Consider the following 20462-nt stretch of genomic DNA (forward strand, 5'->3'; position numbering starts at 1 on the left):
ATGGCTTTTATCTCCTCGAGTCCGGCCGTGGCTGCATCCGTCCATTCGAAGTGTTCGGTGCGTCGAAGGAGGCGGTAAAGGGGTAGGGCCTTTTCTCCCAGGCGGGAGATAAAGCGGCTTAGAGCCGCCACGCATCCGGTTAACTTTTGTATTTGTTTGAGGTCCTTTGGGATATCTAGTTGCGACAGAGCTCGGATCTTGGCTGGATTTGCTTCGATTCATCTACCGGATACAATGAAGCCCAAGAGCTTTCCGGCCGGAACGCCGAAAATGCATTTTTCCGGGTTGAGCTTGATGTCGTATGTTCGGAGGTTATCAAATGTGAGCCTCAAGTCGTCTACTAAAGATTCGACATGTCTTGTTTTGACGACCACATCATCTACATATGCCTCCACTGTTTTGCCGATCTGGCTTGCCAGACATGTCTGAATCATGCGTTGATATGTTGCGCCGGCGTTTTTGAGCCCGAAGGGCATTGTGTTGAAGCAGAATGGGCCGTATGGTGTGATAAATGCCGTTGCGGATTGGTCAGATTCTGCCATCTTGAATTGATGGTAGCCGGAATATGCGTCGAGGAAACACAACGAATCGTGTCCTCCGGTAGCGTCGATAATTTGATGGATGCGGGGGAGGGGGAAGGGATCCTTTGGGCAAGCCTTGTTAAGGTCTTTAAAATCAATGCACAGGCGCCAGGATTTGTCCTTCTTTGGTACCATCACCAGGTTTGCTAGCCAGTCCGGATGTTTTATATCTCTGATGAATCCGGCCTCCAATAGCTTTGCTAGCTCCTCTCCCATAGTCTGTCTCTTAGGTTCGGAAAAATGCCGAAGAGCCTGTTTGATAGGTTTGAATCCTGTTTAGATATTTAAGCTGTGCTCGGCCAGCCTGCGTGGGATTCCTGGCATGTCCGAAGGGTGCCAGGCGAAAATGTCCTAGTTCTCTCGTAGGAACTCTCGCAGTGCAGCGTCTACATCAGGGTTTAACTATGCCCCGATGGAAGCTGTTTTATTTGGGTCCGTTGGATGGACTTGGAATTTGACTATTTCGTCTGCCGGTTTAAAGGAGGTGGACTTGGATCTTTTGTCGAGTACCACATTGTCCCTATTCACCATAGAGCGCAGCGCAGTCAGTTCCTCAGCCGCTAGGGCTTCGGACAGTGCCTAGAGGGCCAGTGCGGCTGTCTTGTTTTCGGCACGGAGTGCTATGTCCGGATCACTAGCGAGAGTGATGATCCCGTTAGGCCCGGGCATCTTGAGCTTCATGTACCCGTAATAGGGTATTGCTTGGAAGATTGTAAACGCCTCCCGCCCCAGCAGAGCGTGATAACCGTTGCTGAACGGAGCCACATGGAACGTGATCTCTTCGGACCTGTAATTATCCGGCGTGCCGAACACCACATCTAGTGTGATTTTTCCTATACAGCGCGCTTCTCGACTGGGGATTATTCCTCTAAAGGTTGTGCTGTTTCGCTCGATGCGGTTCCAGTCTATTTCCATTTTTGAAGGGTTTCCTCGTAAATGAGGTTCAATCCGCTGCCGCCGTCCATGAGTACCTTGGTAAGACGAAAGTCGTCCACTATTGGACCGAGGACCAATGCGGCTGGTGCTCGGGCTGTTTGGAATTTCGGCTCATCACTGGCATTAAAGGTGATAGCCGTGTCACTCCATGGGTTTATTGTTGCTACTTGGTAGACTTCAGCAAGGCTGCAGAGTGTCCTTTTCGCATATTATTTGATGCGAAAGTCTCGAAGACTGTTAATACCGTATTGGTGTCTCAGGGGTGGCTTTCTGTGGCCTCCGAAATTAGGAGATTTTCGCCAATTTTGGCCACCTGCCGGAGTATCCAACATGCTCTAAGGCTGTGAGTTGGTGTGGCGTCCTTTGTACTGTGAATTTTACAGGGTCCATTAAGCCATCCTTCTAGTACGATTCCATGCCCTGTAGAGGGTTTTTGCTTTTTGGAGTTTGACCCCGGGTGTCTGGTTATGATGTCCCTTTTATTTCGGACTGGGTTTGTATTTAGGGCCGGATTGTCCCAAAATTTTATTTTGGTTTTCCAGGCGCTTTCCATCGCACAGTACTTTCGTGCAATGGACGCCAAGTCAGCGAAGCGTGTAATATCACGCCGACTTATGGCGTTGAGTATTCCCTTGTCCGTGCAATTATTGCAGAAGATTAAGATTGCGTCTTCCTCGCGGTAGTCCCTTAGCCTGTTCTTAACCAGGAGGAATCTGGCCCATTAATGATGTACTGTTTCGTCGGGCTCTTGCCTGATTTTGGATAGATCGCTTATGTTGGGGAGGGTGGGTGGAGTTAAATCCGAAGCCTCACCCCATCTGAGGCTCAGAGGACGAGGAATTTCTAAACTCGAAAATTTGAATCCTTGGGTGTTGTCCAATTAATCCAGCCCGTCGCCTGACTCTAAGTTCAGGTCTTGAGTGATATCCTCCCCTTTGCGGGTATCCGGCTTGGAGGGATCGGGAATACGGACGTAGCGAGTCCTTGAGATAGACGAAGGGTCACCGCACTGTCCCTCTACCACGGAAACGTGATGGGTGACTTGGGGAGAGTTAATCTCTCTTAGATCGGGTTTAGGCCCAATCTGGTCGTAATCCGTAGCGACTCCCAGGGCGGCGAAGCGATCCAAGAGCTCGTTTATGGAGGAGAGCTCCATTGGATCTAACTGCTCGGCGAGTTCCGAGCTGACATGAAGATTGTTTTCGATGGCTCGAGAAGTCATCATCGACGCAGAAGACGAACAGGCGGTCATAAGAAAACCACCTAGCCGGAGGGTTTGGCCGACAGCCAAAGCTCCCTTAGTAACGGTGCCGTCTTTAAAGACGGGGCGAGGCATCCTTCCTGATGGCGACGACACAGAGGAACTCTCAATGAAAGCACCAATGTCGGTGTCAAAACCGGCGGATCTCGGGTAGGGGGTCCCGAACTATGCGTCTAGGCTGGATGGTAACAGGAGGCAAGGGACACGAAGTTTTACCCAGGTTCGGGCCCTCTTGATGGAGGTAAAACCCTACGTCCTGCTTGATTAATATTGATGATATGGGTAGTACAAGAGTAGATCTACCACGAGATCAGAGAGGCTAAACCCTAGAAGCTAGCCTATGGTATGATTGTTGATGTGTATGTTGTCCTACGGACTAAAACCCTCCGGTTTATATAGACACCGGATAGGGTTAGGGTTACATAGAGTCGGTTACAATGGTAGGAGATCTGAATATCCGTATCGCCAAGATTGCCTTCCACGCCAAGGAAAGTCCCTTCCGGACACGGGACGAAGTCTTCAATCTTGTATCTTCATAGTCCTGGAGTCCGGCTGAAGGTATAGTCCAGCCATCCGGACACCCCCTAATCCAGGACACCCTCAACGGGACACGCCAACAAGTAGTGCTAGTCCATACTCCCTCCTTTCCGGTTAATATGGCTAAATCTTTTTTGCAAGTAAATGAGGGAGCTTTATTCATATATAAGCATTCTTAGGACGATCAGCCAAGACACTGGTCACTAGGAAGTGCTACCTCTTGAGAACTGCGTTAGTTTTCCCCAAAGAGGAAGGGATGATGCAGAAAAGTAGCATAAGTATTTCCCTCAGTTTTTGAGAACCAAGGTATCAATCCAGTAGGAGGCTATGCGCGAGTCCCTCGCACCTGCACAAAACAAATAAATCCTCGCAACCAACGCAAATAGGGGTTGTCAATCCCTATAGGGCCACTTACGAGTGTGAGATCTGACAGATATGATAAGATAATATTTTTGGTATTTTTATGATAAAGATGCAAAGTAAAATAAAGGCAAAGTAAATAGCAAAGGAAATAACTAAGTAGTAGGAGATTAATATCATGGGTGTGAGATACATGTGGGTGTGAGATACATGTGGCCGTCGATGTCGGACACTACATCCATGTCCCACAAGTGACGTGGGCGTCGAAGCCCGCATCACTTGTGGGACGTGGATGTAGTGTCCGACACCGACGGCCACATGTATCTCACACCAACGATACTTTCTATTTAGGGTTTCCTCTACTGCTCGGTGACCCTCGACGACCCTCGTTCCTGATAAAAAAAAGAGGAAGAAAAAGAAAAAAAAAGAGGATAAGAATCTTCTCCTCTTTCTTTTCTTCTTCTTCCTCTTTTTTATCGGGAACGAGGGTCGTCGAGGGTCAGGGTCGCCGAGCGGTAGAGGAAACACTAAATAGCAAGTATCGTGGGTGTGAGATACATGTGGTTGTCCATGTCGGACACTACATCCACGTCCCACAAGTGACGTGGGCGTCGAAGCCCGCGTCACTTGTGGGACGTGGATGTAGTGTCTGACACCGACGGCCACATGTATCTCACACCGACGATACTTGCTATTTAGGGTATATCGACCCCCCCCCCTCATGTTGAAGTTATCGGGAGGTGGTATATATATCGACCCCCCCCCTCGTGTTGAAGTTATCGGGAGGGGTATATCGACGACGACAGACCCGATAAAATACAAAATACAAACATATATATGAAAAAAAATCTGAAAAGAAGCAATATACACAATATATATACTGATATATATACATAATATACACAAAGAAGCAATATACACAATAAGACATAAGAAAACGAAGAAAAATAAAAAGAGGAGAAGAAGAAAGGTATAGCTAGAGGGGAAGATCGAAGAAAAAAAGAAGAAGAAAAAAGAGGAGAAGAAGAAAAAATAGAATATATTCTATTTTCTCTTCTTCTCCACTATTCCTTTCTTCGTCTCCTCTTCTTTTTTCTTCTTCTTATTTATTTCTCCTCTTCTTCCTCTCCTCTTCTTCTTTCTTTCCTCTTCTTATTTTCTTTCTTTCCTATCCTTCTTTTCCTTCCTTCTTAATATCACTTAGCAAATTTTGCAACGATAGGGAGGGGGTGCTCCCGTGGTCTAAAATCCGTCTATGCACAATAGAAAATTCTGAAAAAATACATCGATGATCCCTCAACGTCCCCGCCTCTCTCATGAACAAAAAAAATTTGTGAATTAAAAAAACATCATGTTCTATGAAAAAAACATCATATTTCATCCACATTCGTGCATACATCATATATGTGATCATCTATGAAAAAAACATCATATTCTATAAAAAATCATTACATATATATATATATAAACAAGAATATATATATATATAAACAAGCATATATATATAAAAACAAGCATATATATCAAAAAAATTGCAAAGGGAGGGCGCCGGCGGCCGGACCAAGCTGAGGAGAGGACCACGCGCGCGCGCGGTCGGCAGCGAGGATGGCGTCGGGGCAGGGGCGCGGGCGACGGCGAGGGCGGGCTGGGGCAGCGCGCGTCGAGGCAGGGGCGTAGGCGACAGGGGCGGGCCGGGGAGGCGCGCGTCGGGGCAGGGGCGGGCCGGGGCGGCGCGCGTCGGGGCAGGGGCGCGGGCGACGGCGAGGGCGCGGGCGACAGCGGGCGACGGCGAGGGCGCGGGCGATGACGGGCACGGGCGAGGTGACGGCGACGGCGGGGCAGCCTGGCGGCGTCGGCGTCGGGGCGGCAACTGCAAGAGATGAGAGTGAAAATTTCCGAAGTGTGAACTTATATAGCAAAGCCTTTAGTCCCGGTTCGTGGCACAAACCGGGACTAAAGGTGGGCATTAGTCTTGGTTGGTGGCACCAACCGGGACCAAAGGCCTTTTTCAGCAGCCCAAAGGGCGGGAAGCGACGGCCTTTGGCCCCGGTTGGTGGCACCAAACGGGACTAAAGGGGGGCATTGGTCACGGTTTGTGCCACGAACCGTGACCAATGCCCCCCTTTAGTCCGGTTGGTGCCACCAACCGGGACGAAAGGCCTGCGCCTGCCAAAGCCACGGTGCGGTGGGATGTTTAGTCCCACCTCGCTAGCTGAGGAGCGGCAGGACCTGTTTATAAGCCCTGCCGCGCCATCTTCATTGAACTCCTCTGAATTGTAGGCCTCTAGGCCTAATCTCGCATTGCTATGCCTGTCGGCCTGCTGGGCCTTCTGCGGGCCTGAATCCTAGCAAATGGATGGGTTTCTAGTCGTATTCAGGCCGTGGTGGCCCAGTAGGTGGCATTTTTTTTGCTATTTATTTTTTCATTTCTACTTAGAACTAAATACTTATAGTTTTTTAGTGATTTTTTCTTTTAGGTCACAGAAATTATAGACTTTCTGTTAGTGCCATTAGTTTTAAAATTTGAATAGTTTAAATTTGAATAACTAGTTTATGAATAACTTTACTATAAAAATTGATTTTTGAGTCATTCTTTTTCCTGCTATTTAATATTACTGTGTTTTATCATTATACTCAATTTGGTAATTTTAGTTAGTCATAACAAATATTATAGGCATTTTTTTCTTTTTGCTATTTATTTTTACATTTCTACTTAGAACAAAATACTTATAGTTTTTTAGTGATTTCTTTTTTCTTTTAGGTCTCAAAAATTATAAACTTTCTGTTAGTGCCATTAGTTTTCAAATTTGAAAACACTTTTTTAGTTTTTTTTGCTTTTAGTGCCTATTTTTTCCATTTTTTTGTTTTGTTTTCTGCATTATTTATTTTCTTTTGTTTTTTGCTTTATTTTTTAATTCTTTTTGCTTTTAGTTTTAGAAAAATTATAAACTTTCTATTAGTGCCATTAGTTTTCAAATTTGAAAACACTTTTTTAGTTTTTTTGTTTTCTTTGTTGCTTTATTTATTTTATTTTGTTTCTACTTACAACAAAATACTTATTGTTGCTATTTTTATTTTTTTTCCAATTTTTTTGTTTTGTTTTCTGTATTATTTATTTTCTTTTGTTTTTTGCTTTATTTTTTTAATTCTTTTTGCCTTTAGGTGAGCAAAATTATAAACTTTCTATTAGTGCCATTAGTTTTAGAAAAATTATAAACTTTCTGTTAGTGCCATTAGTTTTCAAATTTGAATAGTTAAAATTTGAATTCTTTGAAATTTGTGTGAATCACAAGTTTGTGATTAACTTTACTAAAAAATGAACATAGATGCACCTATAGAGAAAATTCGACCTAAATTCATAGTTTTCAAATGAACTCTGAAAAAGTTGGCATAGCATACTCGTGTGTTACAAAGTTGGCATGGTATCTGTAACGGCCCGAGACCGATGTGCCAGGTGTCCTCTAGTTATTCGCTGTTGTTGCTTTGTCATTGATTGCGTGTCATGCATCGCATATCATGTCATCATGTGCATTTCATTTGCATACATGTTTGTCTCATGCATTCGAGCATTTTCCCCGTTGTCCGTTTTGCAATCCGGCGCTCCGTTCTCCTCCGGTGGTCATTTCTACTTTCCTTTCGTGTGTGGTGATTAAACATTTCCGGATTAGACCGAGACTTGCCATGCGGCCTGGGTTTACTACCAGTAGACCGCCTGTCATGTTTCGTACCATTTGGACTTCGTTTGATACTCCAACGGTTAACCGAGGGACCGAGAAGGCCTCGTGTGTGTTGCAGCCCAACACCCCTCCAAAGTGGCCCAAAACCCACCTAAACCCTCTCCATCTTCTAGAGAGTTCGATCACGATCGCGTGGCCGCAAACCGCACCTCATTTGGACTCTCCTAGCTCCCTCTACCTATAAATATGTACCCCTCCCTGAAATTTCGGATCATTTCGTGGATGAACCCTAGCCATTTCCCTCCTCGCGTCGTCGGACGCGTCCACGCGCCGCCCGGACATGTCCGGCCACCGGCCACCTCACCTCCACCAATCAGGGGCCGCCACATCATCCCTTCCACCTCTCCCCTCCAATCCCACCTCGCCATGTGGCATGCGCGCCGGCCAACCACCGCCGCAGCCCGCTCGGCCCGCGCGGAGCCCGCGGGAGCCCATGCCAACCGCCTCCACCCGCGCGAGACACACGCCCGAGCGCCGCCGCCTTCTCCACCGGAAACCCCACCGCCGTCTTCGCCCTTCGCCGCCGACGCCCCGCTCCGGTCGCCGTCATGTCGCCGGCGAGCGCGCCCGCGCCGCCTGCCTGTGCTTCCCTCGCCGCCGCACCCGGCTGCCCGCACCGCACCTCACCCGGGGGCTCCGGCGAGCGGCCCGACCTCGCCGGATCCGACCGCTCTGGTCACCTTCCCCAACTCCGGCGCCTCTCCGACGTGAACTCCGGCCGGATCCGTTCGCCGGGATCAGATCCACCACCTCCTCCAACCAAACAGCGCCCTCCGCCCCGGATCTCGTCATCCCGCACCGCTCCGTCCTATTGACTTTCTCGGAGAGGTCCAAATTTCACTAAGTTCCCGAAATTCCCAGATTCATATGCTCATGTTCATCATGTTGTAACTTTGCACCTGTAGATCCGTTTTGGGCATATAGCACATGGAAATGTTCGTCTCAGAGAGTGCATCATTTCATCTCATTGCATCATTTTCATTTGAGTTCATCTTGATGCCCTAAATGCTGTTAGAAGAAGGCTATTTGAGATAATTGTCAGATCTGCTACTCCAATTAGATATTTGTCATTTTTGCCATGATTGTTGTGTGCATGATATGCCCCTGAGCTCTACATACGTTTTGTTAAGGGTTTTGCCATCTTTCCAGAGGTGCAATCCATGTATTTTTGTGATGTGTGTGGTGACTAGCACAAGCTTGCAAAGTGAGGCACTTGGTAATGCTGATTTCAGGGACTTAGCATTTCCACTAAGTCCTTGATCTATTTATCTCATATGGCCTTATGTTCATGTTGTTTCCTAGTGATCCATGCCTCTTTTGAGGATGATCAGTAAGGATGTTTTGTTAATCTTATAGTGCTCTATCCATCCTTGTCTTTGTTTGCAATTATGGAGCACCCTAGCTTGAGTCAATCGAGCTCTACTTTTGCTATTTCGTGAATCTGGGCAGATTGTCTACTTGTTAGCAATTTTGCCAAGGATGTTGTAGTTGATCCATGCATGCTATGTTATTGTTCTTGCCATGTCTAGCTTGCATTATGTGTATTCTTGATGGGTGTATGCTTAGATTATCATGACTTGCTCTGTAGTGAGTGCATCGAGCTCGTAAACATGCCTACTTGATATCTGTTTCAGCATGCTCCAGTTTTCACTAAGTCTAAGAACTGATTATGTTTTTGCCATGTTCACATGCTTGCAATTGTATTTTCCGGTCCCTTTTGGCTCAAGGTCACTAAGGGACTTTTGTTAAGCTCTTTGAGTAGCTCCATGCCATGCTTTACTTTGCCATGTTCAGGTCCTGTAGCATATAGTTTTCATGCTCCGAAGAGTGCTATCTGATCTGAAATTCCAGGCTTGTGTTAATTTCACTAAGTCTGAGATTTGTTTACTGTTTGCATTTTTGCCATGCTTGTTTGAACCTGTTAATGGATGAATTGGCCGTAGCTCAGTGCTAGACTTTTGTTAAGAATCATGAATGGATCCCTGCCATGTATATTGTTGCCATGTTTGAGTGTTGTAGCATGTTCATCTTGTTGCATTTAGTTGGCTACTTGCTGTAAATCGCAGAACATGGCCATATTTGTATCGCTTGCCATTTCCAAACCGTAGCTCCGATTCCGGTGATCTTTATATCGTTTTCAAGCGATTTCACCTCACCTTTCCAGTGGCACACTTGGATTCCCAAGTTGAGGCCAGGTTTAATCATTCCTTGTCAAATCATGCATATGCATCGCATACCGCATCCCGCATAGCATACCATGTTCATGTGTTGGTTGTTTACTATGTTGTGTGCTTCTTTCTGGTGTTTGCTTCTTCGGGTTGGATCCGGTAACATCGTGTTTGTGAGGACCCATTCGTCTACGTCCATTTGTCTTCTTCATGGACTCGTTCTTCTTCCTTGCGGGATTTCAAGCAAGATGACCATACCCTCGAAATCACTTCTATCTTTGCTTGCTAGTTGCTCGCTCTTTTGCTATGCCTATGTTGCGATACCTACCACTTGCTTATCATGCCTCCTATATTGTTGAACCAAGCCGCTAACCCACCTTGTCCTAGCAAACCGTTGTTTGGCTATGTTACCGCTTTGCTCAGCCCCTCTTATAGCGTTGTTAGTTGCAGGTGAAGATTGAAGTTTGTTCCTTGTTGGAACATGGAGATGTTGTTCCTTGTTGGAACATGTTTACTTGTTGGGATATCACTATATATCTTATTTAATTAATATATCTATATACTTGGTAAAGGGTGGAAGGATCGGCCTTATGCCTGGTGTTTTGTTCCACTCTTGCCGCCCTAGTTTCCGTCATATCGGTGTTATGTTCCCGGATTTTGCATTCCTTACGCGGTTGGGTAATAATGGGAACCCCTTGACAGTTCGCCTTGAATAAAACTCCTCCAGCAATGCCCAACATTGGTTTTACCATTTGCCACCTAGCCTTTTCTTTTCCCTTGGGGGTCGCGCGCCCAAGGGTCATCATTATTTTAACCCCCCCCCCCCGGGCCAGTGCTCCTCTGAGTGTTGGTCCAACCGAGCGATGTTCGGGGCTACCAGGGGCAACTCTGGGCTGGCCTACCCGATGTCTTGCTCATCCGGTGTGCCCTGAGAACGAGATATGTGCAGCTCCTATCGGGATTTGTCGGCACATCTGGGTGGTGTTGCTGGATTTGTTTTTAACTTGTCGAAGTGTCTTGAAGAACCGAGATACCGAGTCTGATCAAAATGTCTCGGGAGGAGGTCTATTCCTTCGTTGACCGTGAGAGCTTGTCATGGGCTAAGTTGGGACACCCCTGCAGGGATTTGAACTTTCGAAAGCCGTGCCCGCGGTTATGGGCAGATGGGAATTTGTTAACGTCCGGTTGTAGAAAACCTGAAGTTGACCTTAATTAAAATACATCAACTGCGTGTGTAACCGTGATGGTCTCTTTCCGGCGGAGTCCGGTAAGTGAACACGGTGTTGGAGTTATGCTTGACGTAGGTTGTTTTAGGATCACTTCTTGATCATACTTTCTCGACCGTGCTTTGCCTTCTCTTCTCGCTCTCATTCGCGTATGTTAGCCTCCATATATGCTAGTCGCTTGCTGCAGCTCCACCTCATACCTTTACCTTACCCATAAGCTTAAATAGACTTGATTGTGAGGGTGCGAGATTGCTGAGTCCCCGTGGCTCATAGATACTTCCAAAACCAGCTTGCAGGTGCCGATGAGTCCGTGCAGATGACGCAACCAAGCTCAGGGGGAGCTCGATGAAGATCTTGTCACTTTGTGTTGTTCCGTTCTAGTTGATCAGTAGTGGAGCCCAGTTGGGGTCGATCAGGGACTTTGTCGCATTTGGGGGTTCTTCTTTCAATGCGACATTGCTTTCAATGCGGTTATGCCTCTAAGTCGTGCTTCGACACGTGGGAGATATAGCCGCATCGAGGGCGTTACAGTATCATCATAATAGTTGCGGGAGAAAGTCTTCACTTTTTCTTCGCTTGTGTCATTTGCTTATTGCGCCGTAACCATGGATAATCTTCATCGTTTATTAGGATGCTTGGGTCAGCCTTGACATTGAAGGGAGGAATTTCATGAAACTTTTCATAATCTTCAGACATGTCTGTCTTGCCCTCCACTCCCAGGATATCCCTTTTTCCTGAAAGAACTATGTGGCGCTTTGGCTCATCGTATGATGTATTCGCTTCCTTATCTTTTCCTTTTCTCGGTTTGGTAGACATGTCCTTCACATAGATAACCTATGCCACATCATTGGCTAGGACGAACGGTTCGTCAGTGTACCCAAGATTTTTCAGATCCACTGTTGTCATTCCGTACTGTGGGTCTACCTGTACCCCGCCTCCTAACAGATTGACCCATTTGCACTTAAACAAAGGGACCTTAAAATCATGTCCGTAGTCAAGTTCCCATATGTCCACTATGTAACCATAATATGTGTCCTTTCCGCTCTCGGTTGCTGCATCAAAGCGGACACCGCTGTTTTGGTTGGTGTTCTTTTGATCTTGGGCGATCGTGTAAAATGTATTCCCATTTATCTCGTATCCTTTGTAAGTCAATACAGTCAAAGATGGTCCCCTGGACAACAAGTACAGCTCATCACAAACAGTGTTGTCACCTCTGAGACGTGTTTCCAACCAAGTGCTGAAAGTCCTGATGTGTTCACATGTAATCCAGTCGTCGCATCGCTCTGGGTGTTTGGAGCGCAGACTATTCTTGTGTTCATCGACATACGGGGTCACCAAGGTAGAGTTCTGTAGAACTGTGTAGTGTGCTTGAGACCAAGAATATCCGTCCCTGCATATTATTGAGTCACTTCCAAGAGTGCCTTTTCCAGTCAGTCTCCCCTCATACCGCGATTTAGGGAGACCTATATTCTTAAGGCCAGGAATGAAGTCAACACAAAACCCGATAACATCCTCTGTTTGATGGCCCATGGAGATGCTTCCTTCTGGCCTAGCGCGGTTACGGACATATTTCTTTAGGACTCCCATGAACCTCTCAAAGGGGAACATATTGTGTAGAAATACGGACCCCAGGATGACAATCTCGTCGACTAGATGAACTAGGACCTGCGTCATGGTATTGAATAAGGATGCTGGGAACACCAGCTCGAAACTGACAAGACATTGCGCCACATCACTCCTTAGCCTTGGTACGATTTCTGGATCGATCACCTTCTGAGAGATTGCATTGAGGAATGCACATAGCTTCACAATGGCTAATTGGACGTTTTCCGGTAGAAGCCCCCTCAATGCAACCACAAGCAGTTGCGTCATAATCACGTGGCAGTCATGAGACTTTAGGTTCTGAAACTTTTTCTCTGGCATATTTATTATTCCCTTTATATTCGACGAGAAGCCAGTCGTGACCTTCATACTGAGCAGGCATTCAAAGAAGATTTCTTTCTCTTCTTTCGTAAGAGCATAGCTGGCAGGACCTTTATAGTGCTTCGGAGGCATGCCGTCTTTTTCGTGCAAACGTTGCAGGTCCTCCCGTGCCTCAGGTGTATCTTTTGTCTTCCCATACACGCCCAAGAAGCCTAGCAGGTTCACGCAAAGGTTCTTCATCACGTGCATCACGTCGATTGAAGAGCTAGTCCATCAGCGTCATTCGGAACAGCTAGTCCGTCGGGACACTTTCCAAAGATTACGTGTAAATCATTGACCATAGCAAGTACGTGATCACCGGTACGCATGGTGGGCTTCTTCCGGTGATCTGCCTCGCCTTTGAAATGCTTGCCTTTCTTTCGACATTGATGGTTGGTCGGAAGAAATCGACGATGGCCCATGTACACATTCTTCTTGCATTTGTCTAGGTATATACTTTCAGTGTCATCTAAACAGTGTGTGCATGCGTGGTATCCTTTGTTTGTCTGTCCTGAAAGGTTACTGAGAGCGGGCCAATCATTGATGGTCACGAACAGCAACGCCTTTAGGTTAAATTCCTCCTGTCTATGCTCATCCCACGTACGTACACCGTTTCCATTCCACAGCTGTAAAAGTTCTTCAACTAATGGCCTTAGGTACACATCAATGTCGTTGCCGGGTTTCTTAGGGCCTTGGATGAGAACTGGCATCATAATGAACCTCCGCTTCATGCACATCCAAGGAGGAAGGTTATACATACATAGAGTCACGGGCCAGGTGCTGTGATTGCTGCTCTGCTCGCTGAAAGGATTAATGCCATCCGCGCTTAAAGCAAACCATACGTTCCTTGTGTCCTTTGCAAACTCATCCCAGTACTTTCTCTTGATTTTTCTCCACTGCGACCCGTCAGCGGGTGCTCTCAACTTCCCATCTTTCTTCCGGTCCTCACTGTGCCATCGCATCAACTTGGCATGCTCTTCGTTTCTGAACAGACGTTTCAACCGTGGTATTATAGGAGCATACCACATCACCTTCGCAGGAACCCTCTTCCTGGGGGATCGCCGTCAACATCACCAGGGTCATCTCGTCTGATCTTATACCGCAATGCACCGCATACCGGGCATGCGTTCAGATCCTTGTATGCACCGCGGTAGAGGATGCAATCATTAAGGCATGCATGTATCTTCTCCACCTCCAACCCTAGAGGGCATCTGACCTTCTTTGTTGCGTATGTACTGTCGGGCAATTCGTTATCCTTTGGAAGCTTCTTCTTCAATATTTTTAGTAGCTTCTCAAATCCTTTGTCACCCACAGCATTCTCTGCCTTCCACTACAGCAATTCCAGTACGGTACCGAGCTTTGTGTTGCCATCTTTGCAATTGGGGTACAACCCTTTTTTGTGATCCTCTAACATGCGATCGAACTTCAGCTTCTCCTTTTGACTTTCGCATTGCGTCCTTGCATCGACAATAACCCGGCAGACATCATCATCATCGGGCACATCGTCTGGTTCCTCTTGATCTTCAGCAGCTTCACCCGTTGTAGCATCATTGGGCACATCGTCTGGTTCCTCTTGATCTTCACCAGCTCCCCTCGTTGCAGCATCACCATATTCAGGGGGCACATAGTTGTCATCGTACTCTTTTTCTTTGCCGTCTTCCATCATAACCCCTATTTCTCCGTGCCTCGTCCAAACATTATAGTGTGGCATGAAACCCTTGTAAAGCAGGTGGGAGTGAAGGATTTTCCAGTTAGAGTAAGACCTCTTATTCCCACATTCAGTGCATGGACAACACATAAAACCATTCTGCTTGTTTGCCTCAGCCGCATCGAGAAACTCATGCACGCCCTTAATGTACTCGGAGGTGTGTCTGTCACCGTACATCCATTGCCGGTTCATCTGCGTGCGTTATATATAATTAAGTGTCCAAATTAATAGAAGTTCATCATCACGTTAAAACCAAAGTACATACATAGTTCTCATCTAACAACATATAGCTCTCCAGAGCATCTAATTAATTAAACCATACATTGAAACTATGTAAAACATTTCAATGCGAAAACAAATGCGATCATAATCGCAACCAAGGTAACAATTGGTCCAACGGCATAATGATACCAAGCCTCGGTATGAATGGCATATTTTCTAATCTTTCTAATCTTCAAGCGCATTGCATCCATCTTGATCTTGTGATCATCGACGACATCCGCAACATGCAACTCCAATATCATCTTCTCCTCCTCAATTTTTTTCATTTTTTCCTTCAACAAATTGTTTTCTTCTTCAACTAAATTTAACCTCTCGACAATAGGGTCGGTTGGAATTTCCGATTCACATACATCCTACATAAATAAAATCTATGTCACGTTGGTTGGCATATTTTTCATAAACAATAAATGAACCAATAGTTATAAAGATAATATATATACCACATCCGAATCATAGGCAGGACGAGGGCCGACGGGGGCGGATACCAAAACCATCGCACTGTATAAGATGCAATAATAAAAGTAAGAAAATAATACAAGTATCCATGTAAACATACAAGTAAGAATATTTTTTCCTTTCAAAAAGAAGATAAAAACAAGAGGCTCACCACGGTGGTGCCGGCGATGAGCTCGGCGTGGGTGATCGACGGTGGTGAACACGGGGACAGGGCGTGACGGACCGCTAAACCTAGACAAATATTGAGGAAAATGGAGATTGGAGGTCAAGCTTGGAGAGGAGAAAGCTTAAGTAGTGTGGCTCGGGCATTCCATCGAACACCTTGTGTGCATAGGAGGTGAGCTAGAGCACCACCAAGCCCTCTCCCCCTCGGCCAAAAAAATAGAGCAGTGTGCTCTGCTCTCACGCGAGGGGGTATATATACGCACCTCATTGGTCCCGGTTGGTGGCATGAACCGGGACTAAAGGGGAGCCTTTGGTCCCGGTTCAAGCCACCAACTGGGACCAATGGTGGTGGGCCAAGAGCGAGGCCCATTGGTCCCGGTTCGTCCCACCAACCGGGACCAAAAGGTCCAGACGAACCGGGACCAATGGCCCACGTGGCCCGGCCAGCCCCCTAGGCTCACGAACCGGGTCCAATGCCCCCATGGGTCCCGGTTCTAGACTGAACCGGGACTAATGGGCTAACCCAGCCTGGACCGTTGCCCCCTTTTCTACTAGTGAGAGAATATTCAAATAGTATTCATAGATAGACTTGATCATAAACCCACAATTCATCGGTCTCAACAAACACACTGCAAAAAGAAGATTACATCGAATAGATCTCCACAAGAGAGGGGGAGAACATTGTATTGAGATCCAAAAAGAGAGAAGAAGCCATCTAGCTAGTAACTATGGACCCGTAGGTCTGAGGTAAACTACTCACACTTCATCGGAGAGGCTATGGTTTTGATGTAGAAGCCCTCCATGATCGATGCCCCTCCGGCGGAGCTTCGGAACAGGCCCCAAGATGGGATCTCGTGGATATAGAAAGTTACGGCGGTGGAATTAGGGTTTTGGCTCCGTATCTGATCATTTGGGGGTACATGGAAATATGGGAGGCATGATAAAGCATTTGGTAGGTATCGACGCATAGGCATAGCAATAGAGCGAGCAACTAGCAAGCAAAGATAGAAGTGATTTCGAGGGTATGTTCATCTTGCCTGCAAAGTTCTCCGAGTTGACGTAAGCTTGATCCTCGTAAACGTACTCAACGGGTTCCTTGATCACGTACTCGTCTCCCGGATCTACCCAAAGAAAGAACACAAGCAAAGGGAACTACGATCAACCACGGTGCAATGCGCAAGCAACATGATGCAAAACATGGCATGATATGCGGGATGTGATATGCAATGCATATGCGTGCTTCAGAAGGGAAAGATTGAACCAGGCCTCAACTTGGCAAACCAAGAGTGTCACTAGAAAGATGAGTTGATTTCGGTCGAAATCAATATAAAGATCACCGGAATCGGATGCACGGTTTGGAAACGGCAAGCAAAACAAGAATGGCACAATCCTGCGATAAACAGCATGATGCCATCTAAAATGCATCAAGAAACTAAGCTACGGCACTCTAACATAACAACAAAGCACATGGCAGTGATCCACTCAAGATGCTTGACAAAATATGAACACTGAGCTACGGCTAATTCACACAATAGCAAGTTCAAACAAGCATGGCAAAAATGCAAAAGATATCAGGTTCACAGACTTAGTGAAAATAACACATGTCAGGATTTAACATCAGGAAGCAATGTTTACAGCAAGATAACAACATTCTACAGGGACATATCATGGCAAATCAAGGCATGGCATGAAGCTACTAAAAGCATATAACAAAAGTCCCTTACTGACCATAAGCCAAAAGGGATCAGAAAATACAATGGCAACCATGTAAACATAGCAAGTTTCGTTAACAGATTCAGACTTAGCAGAAAACTGGACATGGCATAAACAGAATTGCGAAGGCATGTTTGCGAGCTCGATGCACTCACCACAAGGCATTGCATGACAAACTAAGCATACTACCAGCAAGAAGACATGATCATGAAGCTAACCAAAGTAAGAACCAACTCATAGCATGCATGGATCGACTACAACAACCTTGGCAAAATTGTTTAACACGTAAACAATCTGCCAGGAACATATTATAGCAAAAGTAGAGCAAGATTGAGTCCTGCTAGGGTACTCCATAATTTCAAACAAAGACATGGATGGATAGAAAATAACAATATATCAAAATCATCCTTATTGAACATACTCAAAAGAAGCATGGATCACTCTGTAGCAACATGAATACATGGCATAAAAATAACATCACATAAATGACTTGGAAGAATTCTAAGTCCCTGAAATCAGCAACATCACGAGAGATACTTTGCATGCTTGTGCTAGTCACCACATGGATCACATAAATACATGGCATACACCCCTGTAAATATGGCATGGAATAGCCCAAAACACATGTAGGGCTCAAGTTCATAGGAGGCACACAATAACCATGGCAAAAATGACAAATGCTCATAAACTGATAAGAAACAGCACCTAACATTACATAGCACTCTTGCAACAACACTTAGGGCATCAATATGAACTCAAATGAACATGGTGCAATGGAATGAAATGAAGAGGACAATCAGATGAACATTTCCATATCTCAAGCACGCAAAACGGAGCTATGGGTGAGAAGTTATGATGCAATGAATAGGGCTAGAAAATATGCAAATCTAGGGACTTAGCCAAAATATCACCTCCGCGAAAAGTCAACGCGGGACGGAGCAGTTCCGGGATGGAGTGGATCTGGGACGAGGGCCCGCGTTTGGTTCACAGGGTTGGTGGATCTCATCCACCTTCCCCGGATCCGGCCGGAGCGGAGCTCCGGCTAGCTCTCCGGCGAGGATGACGCAGAGGAGGTCAGCAAAGGGCGGTGGAGCAGCGGCGGGGCGCCTCGAACACGCGGGGCGGCGAGCGGGGCAATGAGGCGGAGGCGACGCGGCGAGGCGATTCGGCGGGCGCCGGCGGTACGCGGGGCGCCGGCGAGCGTTGTGGCGGCGGTCGGCGGCAGGGAGCCGGGCGGCGGGGTGGCTCCCAAGTGGCGGCGCGGGTGCAAACGGCGGTAGGCACGCGGGCCGGGCGGTGACGCGATGGGTTTCCCCAGGCCGCGCGGTTGAGGAGGTTGGCAGCGCCACATGGCGGCGCGCGAGTGGAGGAGGGAGGCGGCGGAGGCGACATGGCGGACTCCCATTGGTCGGGCGGTGGACATGTCCGGCCGCCGGGCGGACGTGTCCGGCGGCGCGAGGAGGTAGAGGGCTAGGGTTCATCCACGCGAAAATTTTGGGGGAATATATATATAGAGGGAGCTAGGAGAGTCCAAATGAGGTGCGGTTTTCGGCCACGCGATCGTGATCGAACGACCGAGATGATGGAGGGGGTTTAGGTGGGTTTTGGGCCACTTTGGAGGGTGTTGGGCTGCGACACACACGAGGCCTTTACGGTTCCTCGGTTAACCGTTGGAGTATCAAACGAACTCCAAATGGCACGAAACTTGACAGGCGGTCTACCGGTAGTATACCAAGGCCGCTTGGCAAGTCTCGGTCCAATCCGAGAACGTTTAACACCCGCACACGAAAAGAGGCAAAAGGGAGCGCCGGAGGACGTAGGAGCGCCGGATTGCAAAACGGACAACGGGGAAAAAGCTCGGATGCATGAGACGAACACGTATGCAAATGCGATGCACATGATGACATGATATGAAATGCATGACACGCAAACAAATGACAAGGCAACAACAGCAAATAACTGGAAGACACCTAGCACATCGGTCTCGGGGCGTTACATTAACGGACTTTGTTATTCTTGATATTCCCGAGGAAGATAGTATGTCTATTATTCTTGGAAGACCCTTTTTGAATACTGCAGGGGCTGTTATTGAATGCACTAAAGGCAATGTCACTTTTCATGTTAATGGTAATGAGGATACGGTACACTTTCCGAGGAAACAACCTCAAGTTCATACTATCAACTCTATTGGAAAAAATCCATCGATTATATTTGGAGGTTTTGAATTTCCTCTTCCTACTGTCAAGAAGAAATATGATATTATTATTATTGGGGATGTGCATATCCCCATTGAGGTAACATAGTGTTATTCAAAATTTCTCCGGTTCCATGTTATTCGGAATGAGTTCGTTAACAAGACTTGATCAACCTTGTTAATGGATTCCTTTTGATGATCATGAGATGGATGAAACTAGAAGGCACAACCTTCTATACCCCACTTTTACTTTCTGTTATTTATATTAAATAAAATAAAAATAAATATTTTTCTGTCTGTTATCTGATTATCTATGCAATATAAAAATACCCTGAAAATAAAATTTCTCCAAATGCCCTGAAAATTAAATATGATTTTTTCTAGAATATTGGAGGATTTATGGAACTGAGAACACACCAGGGGGGGCAACCACCTGCCCACGAGGGTGGAGGGTGCGCCCACCCCTCTAGGGTGCGCCCACCCCTCTAGGGCGCGCCCCCTGCCTCATGGGCCCACGGTGGCCCTCCTCCACTTATCCTTTCACCCATACACTCCTTCTTCCTCCCCCAAACACGAATAACCAGCTCAAACCCGAGTCCAAGCTCGTTTTGCTGCCATTTTCGATCTCCTTGCTCAAAGCACCTCTCACAAAACTGCTTGGGGAGATTGTTTCTTGGTATGTGACTCCTCCATTGGTCCAATTAGTTTTTGTTCTAGTGCTTTATTCATTGCAAATTTTTGCTGCTTAGGTGACCCTGTTCTTGAGATTGCATGTCAAATTTATATGGTCAAGAGTAGTTTTGATGCATGATATAGGCCCTAGCCATATGTAGGAGTAGTTGCTATCAATATTATTCAGTTTGGTTTACTTTTATTTTGAAGTTACTAAAAAAATCAGAATTTTTCCGAGGAAAAAATGCTTAGGAAAATGTTCCAAGGTGGTTCTTCAAGGAAGCAAGGACCTAGGCTTGCAATACGTGATGATGATGAAGAGCCACCAAGAGACGCTCAAGTGCGTCCTTGTGAGTGGCCTTCTGAAAATTTTATGGATCGAGTGGGAATAAATGAAGAATTCAATGCATATTTGCGTAACGTGATCTCGTGAGCTTCGAGGAAGAGAAGTGCAGTCAGTATCATAATCTCACTAGTTCCTTTGTGAGGAGGTTTGAATTTTCA

Source organism: Triticum urartu, chromosome 5A, assembly GCF_056163025.1.
Source record: "Triticum urartu cultivar PI428250 chromosome 5A, HENAU_Tu73, whole genome shotgun sequence".
Taxonomy (NCBI): Eukaryota; Viridiplantae; Streptophyta; class Magnoliopsida; order Poales; family Poaceae; genus Triticum; species Triticum urartu.